Genomic DNA, 12,366 nt, shown 5'->3' on the forward strand with positions numbered 1-12,366 from the left:
TGAGGATTGCTAGCCCAGCTTTTTTTGAGGACCATTTGAATGGTAAATGGTTCTCTCACCTTTGATTTTCAGGCTAGAGGTGTCCTAGGTCTAAAATGAGTCTCTTGTAGACAACAAACAGATGGCTCTTGCTTTTTTATCCAGTCTGAAACCCTGCATCTTTTGATGGGATCATTTAGCCCATTCATGCTCAGAATAACTATTGAAAGATGTGAATTTAGTGTCATCATAATACCTATTCAGTCCCTGTTTTTGTGGATTATTTCTTTGGGCTTCCTCTTTCTTTTACAGGGTCCCCCTTAATATTTTTTGCAGAGCTGGTTTGGTGGTCACATATTCTTTCAGTTTCTGCCTATCTTGGAAGCTCTTTATCTCTCCTCCTATTCTGAATGAGAGCCTTGCTGGATATAGTATTCTTGGCTGCATGTTCTTCTCATTTAGTACCCTGAGTATATCCTTCCAGCCCTTTCTGGCCTGCCAGGTCTCTGTGGAGAGGTCTGCTGTTAATCTAATATTTCTCCCCATATAAGTTAGGGATCTCTTGTCTCTTGCTGCTTTAAGGATTTTCTCTTTATCTTTGGAATTTGCAAGTTTCAGTATTAAATTTTGAGGTGTTTATTGGTTTTTATTGATTTTGGGGAAGGATCCTGTCTATCTCTTGGATCTGAATGCCTGTTTCCCTCCCCAAATTTGTGAAGTTCTCAGCTATAATTTGTTCAAATATGCTTTCTGGTCCTCTGTCCCTCTCGGTGCTCTCCGGAACCCCAATTATACATAGTTTTTTTTCCTTTTGAGGCTATCATTTATTTCCCTTAACCTTTCCTCATGGTCTTTTCATTTTTTTTTCTCTTTTTTTTTCCTCAGCCTCCTTCCTTGCTATCAGCTTGTCTTCTATGTCACTCACTCTTTCTTCTACCTCATTAACCCTCATCGTTAGGACTTCCAGTTTGGATTGCATCTCATTTAATGGATTTTCAATTTTGGCCTGATTAGATCTAAATTCTGCAGTCATGAAGTCTCTTGAATCCTTTATGCTTTTTTCCAGAGCCACCAGTCGCTTTATAAGTGTGCTTCTGAATTGGCTTTCTGACATCAGATTGTAATCCAGATTCTGTAACTCTGTGGCAGAGAATACTATTTCTGGTTATTTATTTTGTGGTGGGTTCTTCCTTTTAGTCATTTTGTCCAGTGCAGAGTGGCTGTATGAGCAGGCTGAGTCAAGAATATCAATCACAAACTATGTAAATTTCACCCTAGATGATTCTGCTGAAGTCAGAGACAAGAAACTGAAAACGAAGATCAGAACAAAATAAAATAGACCACTAAAGTGAAAAAGAAATTTTAAAACAAAGTAGTAAAATATAAAAGGCCAAGAATCCCAAAGAAGAGAAAACAAAAAAGAAGAGAAAAAAGTAAAAGTAAAGAGGAATAAAGAGAAAAAAAGAAAAAAAAGGAGAAGAATAAAGGGGAGTACTGGGAGATGGTGGTCATGACGAAGTTGTAGTGAAGGGAGAATGTAATCTACCTGAGGAGTTCTAGAGGGTGATCCTCTTGGTTCTGAGTATATTAAGTTCTGTATGTTAGAAGATGCTCAGTCCCAAATTTATATAAACCAGAAATACTTGTAGAAAGCCCCAACATTGACCACCAAAACATAAATGAGATTAAAGAAAGGATAGAATGGGAATGAGGAATCTCACAGAATGAACCAGCATGATATACCACTTGGTTCTGGGTGCATGCTGGTCATGTTTTAGAAAGTATTAACTTCTGCCATTGTAGAACACAGTGAGGTAGAGAAAACAACACAAAACAAAGCAAAACAAAACAAAAAAAAACATATCTTGATCTCCAAAAATTAAGTATGTTGAAGGGAATCTGGAAGTGGAAAATATATCTAGGACCTGTAATTGTAGAAATATGAAAGTCAAAAAGGAAGAATCTTAAAAATGAAGAGGTGGTAAACTATTGTAGTTAAGGTGGGAAAAGAGAAAAAAATTGGGAATTTAGAGTGTGATATAAAAACGAGTTGTACTGGAAAAGGGAAGAAAAAAAGAAAAAAAATAGAAGGGGGTACCCTCTGGTTCTATATACTGTAAATCCCTCAACTTCCAATGGAGCTTTCCAGTGCTGCTTGATCAAGAACTTGCTATTCCCTTGTTCTTCCAGCTGATCTTCTGGGAGAGGGGTTGCTGTGCTAATTCTCAGGTGTGTCTGTCTTATTAGAAGTGAAAAAACCCTTCTCTCTATAGCATTCTAGCTGTTCTCTCTTTAAATCTCAAGTCGAATTTGTAGGTGTTCAGGATGGTTTGAAAGTTATCTAGGTAAGCTGGTGGAACCAGGTGAGTTGAGGACCCCTACTCCTCCACCATCTTGCCCCGCCTCCACAAGGCAGACTGTTTCTTAATGCAACGTTTTGGTCTCTTTATGTATAATGCATGTTTTTCATTTATTAATCGTTTGTATGTTCTAAATTTAAAAGTTGAAAAGAGTTTGTTTTTACAGTGCCATTTACTTTTCTAATATTAAGGGTTCAAATCATCCTGTGTTTATGAGCCTCCTGTGCCTGCCAGTATTAATTCAACTACAACATGTTATCAGTCTATTACAGAAAGGTTAAACAGGTCAGTTACCTTTCACCTCTCCTGCCAATTCACATAAACATAAAAATCACCTTTTTAATTTTTTAATCTATCCCATTTATCTAAATCAAGTCAAATCAAGTGAACTTTAAACCATTTTCCCAATCGCTCTGTTTTATTAAACCTTGAATAGCTGCTAGCAGCCATTTTTATACTCACTCAAAACATATGTAGTAATAAATAGAATGAACTTCATGATGTTAAAATTTTTAAAAGAACATTTTAAGGTTGCTCATTTAGGAGTACTGCACTGATAGTGGACAACGGATGGGTAAAAGGATGGGATCACATTTAAATGTGCAAAATAAAATGACTACACTTATCAGTTGTTAGATGTTAGTGGATAGGATAGACATAAGCGTTCACATTTCTGATAACTTAAAGAACTATGATTACATGATTGCATCTTATTATTTGGGAAAACTTACATAAAGTCAATATATGTAGTATTGTCATTAAGATTATATAATAAATTTGGTTCTGTTATGGCTTAAATTGTGGTTATTCATTGATTATGTAAATTTTATAATATTCTCAGAACTTAACTAGGGATGTAAGATAATCCTTTCATTCTGTGTTTGGTGGTAATTTAACCTTTAAGAAGGACACCTAGGTGACTCATCTGTTGAGTGTCTGCCTTCAGCTCATTGTGTGATCCTGGGTCTGGGGATCGAGTCCTACATCAGGCTCCCTGCAAGGAGCCTTCTTCTCCCTCTGACTTTGTCTCTGCCTCTCTCTCTCTCTCTCTCTCATGAATACATGAATGAAATCTTTAAAAAAAATTCTTAAAATTCATAGGCAGATAGCCTATTGTCTACTAAAAGCTTGGAGCAGTGGATTTTCAAATTTTTATTTCCTTAATAAAATGTCAGATTCCTTCAGTTGAATCTATCAAAATTCTGATTCATGGAACCTGAGGTGGGCCACAAATAATGGTGTATGTATGTTGGGGTGTGGGTAGTGTGATGGAGGGAGAGGAAAGAAGAATACATATTAAACAATACATCAACAATGGTATTAAATGCTCCCTTTGGTTTAAAAAGAAAGCACCTGTGTATTTCACCAGTATTCCATCTAAACACTCCACCATCTAAACCCAGCATTTGTTAAAGTAGTAGAACTGTATCAGTTGTTTCTTGAGAACTTTGCCAGCAAAGATATGTTTGATTGTACTCTGCTGGCTGGGAACTGAAAGGTGAAGTAATCCCTAGAATGTGGCTATCCCTCTTATCCACAGTTTTGCTTTCTGCCTTTTAGGTTACTCTGGAGCAACTAAGGGTCCAGAGGCAAATGATCCTTCTCCTGACATATTTTCAGAAGGTAAATAACAGCCTAACCCTATATCACTATGACTATATACCATTTACTTCATTCCAACCCATTGTGTAGGCATTTTATCATCTCACATCGTAATAATAAGAAGGATGAGTACAGTAGAATATTTGAAGACAGAGAGACCACATTCACATTACTCTCCTTATGGTATATTGTTACAATCTTTCTATTTTATTAGGTGGGGGAACTCTCCAAGAAAGGAAACACTGTGGTGGTTTGACTCTGCCTCTCTTCCAGGGAAAAGAGTGGAGTTTAGACTTCACAGGGAAGACCCTTGTCCAGTTGTTGCCCTCTGCCCCATTAGATTGCACTCCTAAGAGTTGTAATACTCAGTCAATCACAACATTTTATTGTGGCATAGAAATGAATTCAGGATACAGGCTTTAGAAACAGTATGAAACTCTTCCCCCCACCTAAACCGTATTATTAATTGATTTTCTTAATGTCTTTTAAATGTAATAATCAATGATATAACAAAAAGTGGGAATAATATCCAATAAAAACCACTTTCTTGCTTAATTATTTTTGGCAAATTTTATTTTTCTTAAAAATAGATAGAAGGTTATTATTCTTTAAATGGAATTAAAAGCTGTATTTTACTATAAAAAGCCAGAAAGTAAATGCAACAACAAAATAGATCATGAGCCCTAATTCAGGTTACTGTTCCTATAGATTTCTGGACAGACAATAAAATATGGATTGTCTGTAAAGAAGGGTGATATGGCTGACTTACTGCTTCAGTAACTCATTTTCTTGTCTCCATGGAAAACTGCCTTATGATATTTTGTCCCTGACAAAAGACGTTTAGACATTTAGGTCCAATCTTCTCTGTGTTTGCACTGTGTTAGAACTGTAGGATACACTTTCAGGTTGTGTTCCTTAGGAGGTGCTTAGCCATCCTGTAAAGATTTCTGTCAATGAACTTGATCTTGACAAGTGAAATCAATGATGTATAAATAATAGCAGTAAATAAAACTAAATTGCCTTTCAGAATTAGAATATTCTAATAAGGTCATAGAACATCAAAAGTGCATAGTCATAATGTTTTCTTGCCCTGATGTCTTCTTTTTAGCTTATGGAAAGCAGATTCTAATTTTATGGATCATATAAGCACAAATTAAAAAATGAGCGAATATCCTTTGTTAATGGAAGATTTGTAACAATTAAAAGCTATTAAAATTGTTATCTTTAAGATATTCTCGATTTTATCTTACTTTAGTTTGGTAGGTCAAATTTTACTGTTTTGTTGTTGTTAGTCACTTGCTATATCATTTTTTCTTACTGTTTACTTAAAAGTATCTTTCCTGATTACTTGTTGTTTTTGAATCACACTTAAGGACTTCTGAATTTTTATGAGACAATGAGATTTATAAATACATAGTTCTATGCAGCTTATTTAGGCACCAGCTCTTACAAGATGCTCATATGAAAAACTTAGGATCTGCAATGCAAAAAGAACTTCTTTAAATAAGGAAGGCTTTGAGAGACACATTTATTTTTCTTTCTTCTGATGAATCTGGGAGATACTAAGCAAAGAGAAATGAAGAGAAACCAATCCTGGTTTAAGACCAAACCAAAGTCTATGTACAAGAATTATGCTTTCAAACCTAAGCTCTACTGCTAACTTGTTATGAAATTCTGGTCATATACCACACTTACATGGTATATACATGTATCCTAAAAAAGAGATTAAAAGTTATATACAGTCTTATAACTTTCTCTTCTGCTTATCTAGATATTAAAAATTGATAGTTTCAGGGAACCTGTCACTATTTTTTGTTACAGTGGATGCTGAAATGTACATTATATTAAGTAAACTATACAACCAGAATGCCATCTCTATCGGACATAACAAAACAGTAGATCATTTCATCTGGGACCATTAAGTCAATCTTCAAAATTTATCTGAATACTGCTCTAAATTAGAGGTATGAGAGAAAGCAACAAGGCCAAGTTTCAGATAGAGATTTTCATTAAATAGGTAATAAGTAAATGCAAAAAGAAGTAATTACAAAATGAGATACAGGTACTATGGGGATTCTTTAGGTTGTCATGCTGGAGAATAACATAAGGGGGATTTTATTACTTAAATATGTTTTTGCAGGAGTGATATATAAGCTGAGGTGAATGATAAGATTGACTCAGTCATGGCAGAACCACGTGGGCAAAGAGCATGAAGTGTTGGAGGATCTGCAGGAAGGCCTGAGCAACTCAAGAATAGTGAACAGCTAAAGGATGCTAAAAATGTGAGAAACTGGTGAACAATGCAGAGCATTAAGAGTCATGATAAGGTGCTTGTACACCATACTCTATAAACAGTTTGATTCCCCAGAAGATGCCATGTTTTCCATTGTCACACTTCTTTACAAACGTGTTGTTCCTTCCTAGCAAACCCCTACCCCTAATGATATTTCTCCCTCCACAGAACCCTCCTCTTTTTTTTTCCTTTAAAGTAATTTTACGCTCCTACTTTTATATCCTGGTCACACTCCTTTTTTCATTTTGCCTCAGTTGTGACGTTTATCATACTAACTTGCAAATCACATACTTGTCTGAATCCATAAGCTATGTTATTTTTGGGCAGGGGTATTTCATTTTAACCTTTCTATCTCCAGCACCTAGAACAATGGATAGCACATAGCAAATGCCTGGCAAATATTTGTAGAACAAATGTGTTCATTTCCTAGTGTCAGCTCTGCCTCAATGCATTTCATTCAATGTTAAGCTTGTTCAGCTCTTGAAATGTCAATCATCCCCAAAGCCAGGCGGCAGTGTTAGACATGGTGATTGCTCTCCTAAGTGCCTTCACTTCCAGCTGGGATCCTGGACCTGGCACTGCAGCCAAGCTACAAATGACCTAATTAGTCCTTTGGTTATTTCCAAAAATTTTGAGAATAATCATGAACTGGGATAGCCAAAAAACTGGGACATGCGGAGTCTGATGAAAGCTGAAATGTTTAGGGTGCCAGATGCAAGTCTTTTAGACAGCATCAATAGTTTCCAAAACAAAGTAGTTTGCATTTTAATTGTTTTCTGGAACTTTTATCAACAAAATATGTTCATTGACTAATCAGATCTTTGTACCAGATTAGAAATTAGCAGTGTGTTGGCCACAGAAATAAGATACAGAATCTTTCTTTCTGGCCCTGCTCTAAAAGAATTTCTGACAGAATTCAGCCAGATGCTGTGTATCTCTTTCCAGAGTGCAATTTTGGGGCTAACTAACAGTGAGCTGCCCTTGGATCCCATGCTTCTAATCAATGTCAGAGAGTGGATGCTAAAAAGGCAGCCTTCCCAGAGGAATCAGTACTTAATGGAATTTTGACAGGCTTTTAATGCTCTTTTCTAAAGGACCATCTCTTCCTTCAGAGTCACAGTTTGTTGGTGAGTTTGATGGCTGATGTCACAAACAAATGTACTAATACCCTACTGGTATCATATTTACTCAGGGGAAAAGCCAGGAACAAGACATTCTTTGAACAAGACAACATTCATGGAGTGGCTGATGAATTTAAAGTTTAGCACCACATATTTAAGATAATGAGTGACTGTTTCTTAGAAACTATACTCAAATCTTTCCAACACTCCTACAGGTGACTAAGACATAATATTGTATAAGAATATCTTCTGGGGGCTCACGTGTAATTTTAAAGCCCTGAAGAAGCTATTGAAACTCAAAGTATTCATTTACTTGGGCAAAACACAGAAATCTGTGTACAAAAATATAATTCAATAAAATCTATTATATATCAACTTTTATAGATTCTGTAATATGCAATTCTGTCAATGAAGAATAAATGCTGCCTAGTTTTTAGGACAATAACACCAAGATACAGCTCAAGAATCCAAAAGGACAAAATGATTACTGAGCAATACTAGCACTAAAATGGTTAAAGAACATGTGTGCTAACTTTTAAAAAGTATTTGACAATAGAAGAAAGCCAGATCTTCTTTTGATTACTTGTATAAAAGAGGAAAGCTAACAGTTATAATCACTGATGAAAATTTTTCATTTTTTAAACATTGGGTAACTAAACCTCTGTGTGGGGCCTATATGTATAGATGCTCACATGGTCCTTATAGAATTGGCTAATACAAGATGAAAAGGATGAAAAGAGAGCCTAGAAAATTAAATGCAAATATCTGGGGTAATCCTACTTTATAGTTATGCATTTTTAACTTCTGCAGTCCTTAAATTAGTTCTTTTCTGTTACAGTTTAAACACTCCAGTAGAGCCCTAATGATTCATTCCACTTAAGTGAAAGCGCCATTCTGTAAAACTATTCTCTAATATAGGTAAATAGTTCTCTACTATATCTGTAAATTCTCTGTATACATTAACTGATCATTTAAATATTGTGCATTGATCTTCAGGATTAGAATTTACTATACCCATCTCAAGGTCTAGAATCACTTTAGCCAGAAGATGAACACATGTTTTGGATGAACACCCCCATTTTCTTCTTTACTACACTACATGACTATCTATACAAACATTTCCCCTTTTATTATGTTCTTTTATTCCTTTTCTAGGAGAAGATTAAGGCCGTGGAGGGCTTGAAGCTCAGATATTTTTAGGGGCCCCACAGAAGAAAAAGAATACAGCATTACAAAAAAATATGTGAGTGTATATTTATTTCAAAATTTTAAAAATCATAACAAATTACAAATTTTAAAAAGTTAAAAATACTACCAGGATCTCATAAACTAGAAAAATTCCAGTATTTTATTTAACCCTCTGAGACCATTAGCTGCCATGTCTCCTTAGTCTCCATTAATCTGGAACCATTCCTCTGTCTTTGTCTTTTACGACCTTAGCATTTTTAAAGATTCTAGGTCAGTTGTTTTTTGAACCCTCAACCTGGTTTGACTGATAATTTATTTTAAATATTAAAAATAAATGATCATTTTCTTACTGGTGACATTCCAACTGTCTCCTAGTTTATAAATGTTTTTGTTTGATTCTACCCCCTTAGTACTACAATATTCTTAGTGACTACAATATTTGAGACATGACTGAGAAGCACAAGCAGAGTATTGAGCACGAACTTGGTGCAAAGATGTTACTTAGTGAGTAGTACTTCTCTCTACTCCTATCTTCCTTCTCGCTGTTGCTAAATTTCTTTCACAGTTACAATTTTGCCCAATTTGGCTACTTCCTGCATCACTCCAGGGAAATTGTTGTTGCTAAAGTCAGCTCTGCTGCTCTCTGGAAGTCTAGGTTCAAACTGAAAGACTTCACTGTGTTCTCAGGCCTTTGATCCTTTGAAAGATACATGCTGTCAGTATCCTACAACATTACCCATTTTGGCATTTCTCCCATGATGTTTTCTGTAAGTGTCCAAGATTCTTGCCTTGATTCATTATCTTTACCTCATTTTCTTGCAACATGCTCTGTTGTGATGAACTGAAGGATCCTGTCCCTAATCATTAGTTTAAACCCCAATCCCCAATGTTATTGCATTAGGAAGTGAGGATTTGAAAGGTAATTAGAGTTAGATGAGATCCTGTAGGTGGAGCCCCTATCAGATTAGTGTCCTTACAAGAAGAGAGACACCAGAGCTTCCTCCCTGTGCCATATGAGGATACATGAGAAGGCAGCCTTCTACAAGCCAGGAAGATGGTCCTTACCAAGAACTGAATTTGTTAGCACCTTGATTTTGGACTTTCCAGTCTTTAGAACTGTGAAAAATGAATGTCTGTCATTTAAGTCACTCAGTCTACAGTATTTTGTTAGAGCAGTCTGAGCTAAGACATGTTTTAAATATTTTCAATTATTATTCCATTTTCCTTTCTTTAACCCTGTGCTGTATCTGTCACCATTTAATCCAATAAAAAGAAATTGAAATTGTATTCTTCTCTTTACTTTTTTGTTTTGTTTTGTTTTCTGTACTTTTTCTGATGGTGTGCATCATTCTGACCAACAGTCTGGCAATCTCTTTTTGTTATCTCCGTATATGTCCGACATTGATGTTTCTCTTCTTGATGATCTGATATCAACATTTCTTTTACTTTCTCCAGTGACCTAAACTCCTGTCAAATAGTTATTCTCTTGGCTGCAATGCTTGTCAGGTTCCCAATGTGGAGACATTCTTCTCAACTTACTTCATATATTTCAGCCCATGTGAATTTGTCCACATCTGCTTTTTTTTTTTTTTTAAGATTTTACTCATTTATTCATGAGAGACACAGAGAAAGAAGCAGAGACATAGGCAGAGGGAGAAGCAGCCTCCCTGTGGGGAGCCTGACATGGGACTTCATCCCAGGGCCGCAGGATCATGACTTGAGCCAAAGGCAGACAATCACTGAGCCACCCAGTCATCTCTGCATCTGCTTTTAATGCATACTGAGAACTACTTTCTTAAAAGATTTGTTTATTTGAGAGAGAGATAGAGATTCAGAGGGAGATAGAGAGAGAGATAGAAAGAGAGAAAAGCATAAGCAGAGGAAGGGCAGAGGGAGAGAATGTCAAGTAGACTTCTCACTGAGCTGGGAGCCCAATGTGGGGCTCAATCTCATGACTCTGAGATCAGGATCTGAACCAAGATCAAAAGTTGGATGCTTAACCACCTGAGCCACCCAGGTGTCCCATGCATACTGAGAAATTTTGGTTGAGAGTACACTTTATGAAAGAATAAAAAGTACCCTTATGAAAGGATACTGTCCCTCCAGGGACAGTAATTACTTGGGTAAGATATACCAAAGATTTGTTCAATTAGATTTGCTGCTCATCTGCTTCTCCACTCTTAACATACATGTGTATATATTTAACTTTTTCTGGAATAAGCTATTTATGTATCAAAGGCCTAGTTACTTATATACTCTCTTGTTCCAAAAATATATAAAGGAAATCTAAAATTTATAATAATACAGAGACTATACAACATAAGATACACACATAATATATACAACATAATTTAGAAATCTATGAGACAGGAAAAATATGAAAACACAAAAGTAGGAACATAAAATGAAATCTAAAATGAAGCTAATATAAAAAAATAGAGCATGCCACCTCATAATCTAAATGTAATGTTCTTGATGATTACAGTTCTTCCTGTTTATGGTAACTTAAATGGTCTTTAAATTTCTCTTTGGAGGAATATTCTTTTAATGTATTCCATTTATTCATGCTGTAAGTGTCACACATGTGGCAAATGAAGGCTGGCTACTTTCAGTTTTAAAATCATTCACATAAGTATTACCCTGCTGACCATGTGAGTGAAGGAGAACAAACTCATTGAGAGGAAATTCCTGAGATTCATGTCCCATTTCCCTGGCATAGGGTGCTTAATGAACATATGTAGTGAGATGATACACTATAATACTTGCAAATACCTTTTCCTTTTCTGTGCAAAGATACTTAAATCATATGTAGGAGAATAAAATTGTTATGGCAAGAATGTGAAGAGAAAGATCCAGTCAATACTTTGTTTTAAAATTCTAAAGTAAGCTCCAGAAGCCACATCAATATAATCATTCTGAAAGTCGAAACTCTTCATTAAAAAAAAAAAAAAAGCAGGTATATAGGGATGCTTGGGTGGCTCAGTCAGTTAAGTGTCTAACTCTTGGTTTCAGTTCAGGTCATGATTCCAGAGTCCTGAAATTAAGCCCCAAGCTGAGCTGAGCTAAGCTGGTTAAGATTCTATCTCTCCCTCTCCCTTTGCCCCTCCTTCCTCCCTACCGGCACAAATGCATGCTTCTCCGCCCGCCCCCCCCCCCCCCACCGCTAAAACAAAACAAAACTACAAGTATTTGAATATAGGGGAAAAATGCTGTTGAAAATAAAAAAGTCAAATTATCTGATAGATTTGAAATTAGCATAGAATAAGATGAATATCGCATTGACCCCAGGAAGAGTAGGTAAGTATCATCTAGACTGAGAAGTGGCAAGAATGACTATATGGTCAGTGGGTCTAGCAATAAAGGGATTGAATCTTTTTTTTTTTTTAAGATTTTATTTATTTATTCATGAGAGACAGAGAGAGAGACAGAGAGAGAGAGAGAGAGAGGCAGAGACACAGGCAGAGGGAGAAGCTCCATGCAGGGAGACCAATGCGGGACTTGGATCCTGGGACTCCAAGATCATGCCCTGGGCTGAAGGTGGCGCTGACCGCTGAGCCCTCTGGGCTACCCCAAAGGATTGGATCTGATTGACCATGTAGGCAGACAAAGTCAGCAATGAGAAGTGTCTCTACATTCGTTTGGTACTATTGGGAAGTTAAGAAAAGTTGAGATATCTGTAAGACATCTGCAGATGGCCCAATGCCATGGAAGCTAGTTCTATATTTCACTTGTTTTGAGAAGCCATGATAGCTGTGCTGGTTATGCCTAGTGACAGTCATCATCAACAGTTGCCTGAATGTTGCTTATGGATTGTTCATCAGAG

The 12,366-nt window shown here is 36.2% G+C and overlaps 1 long non-coding RNA gene across 1 annotated transcript in view; it reads left to right on the top strand.

The window, feature by feature from the left end:
• Positions 1-8,669, top strand: part of LOC140639908 (uncharacterized) — a 29,749-nt gene extending 21,080 nt beyond the window's left edge. Inside the window, exons 6-7 of the long non-coding RNA XR_012036560.1 lie at positions 3,900-3,962; positions 8,511-8,669. This is a non-coding gene — a long non-coding RNA (uncharacterized lncRNA). The remainder of the gene's footprint in view (positions 1-3,899; positions 3,963-8,510) is intronic.
• The last annotated feature ends 3,697 nt before the right edge of the window (positions 8,670-12,366 follow it).

This window comes from Canis lupus, chromosome 9, assembly GCF_048164855.1.
Source record: "Canis lupus baileyi chromosome 9, mCanLup2.hap1, whole genome shotgun sequence".
Taxonomy (NCBI): domain Eukaryota; kingdom Metazoa; phylum Chordata; class Mammalia; order Carnivora; family Canidae; genus Canis; species Canis lupus.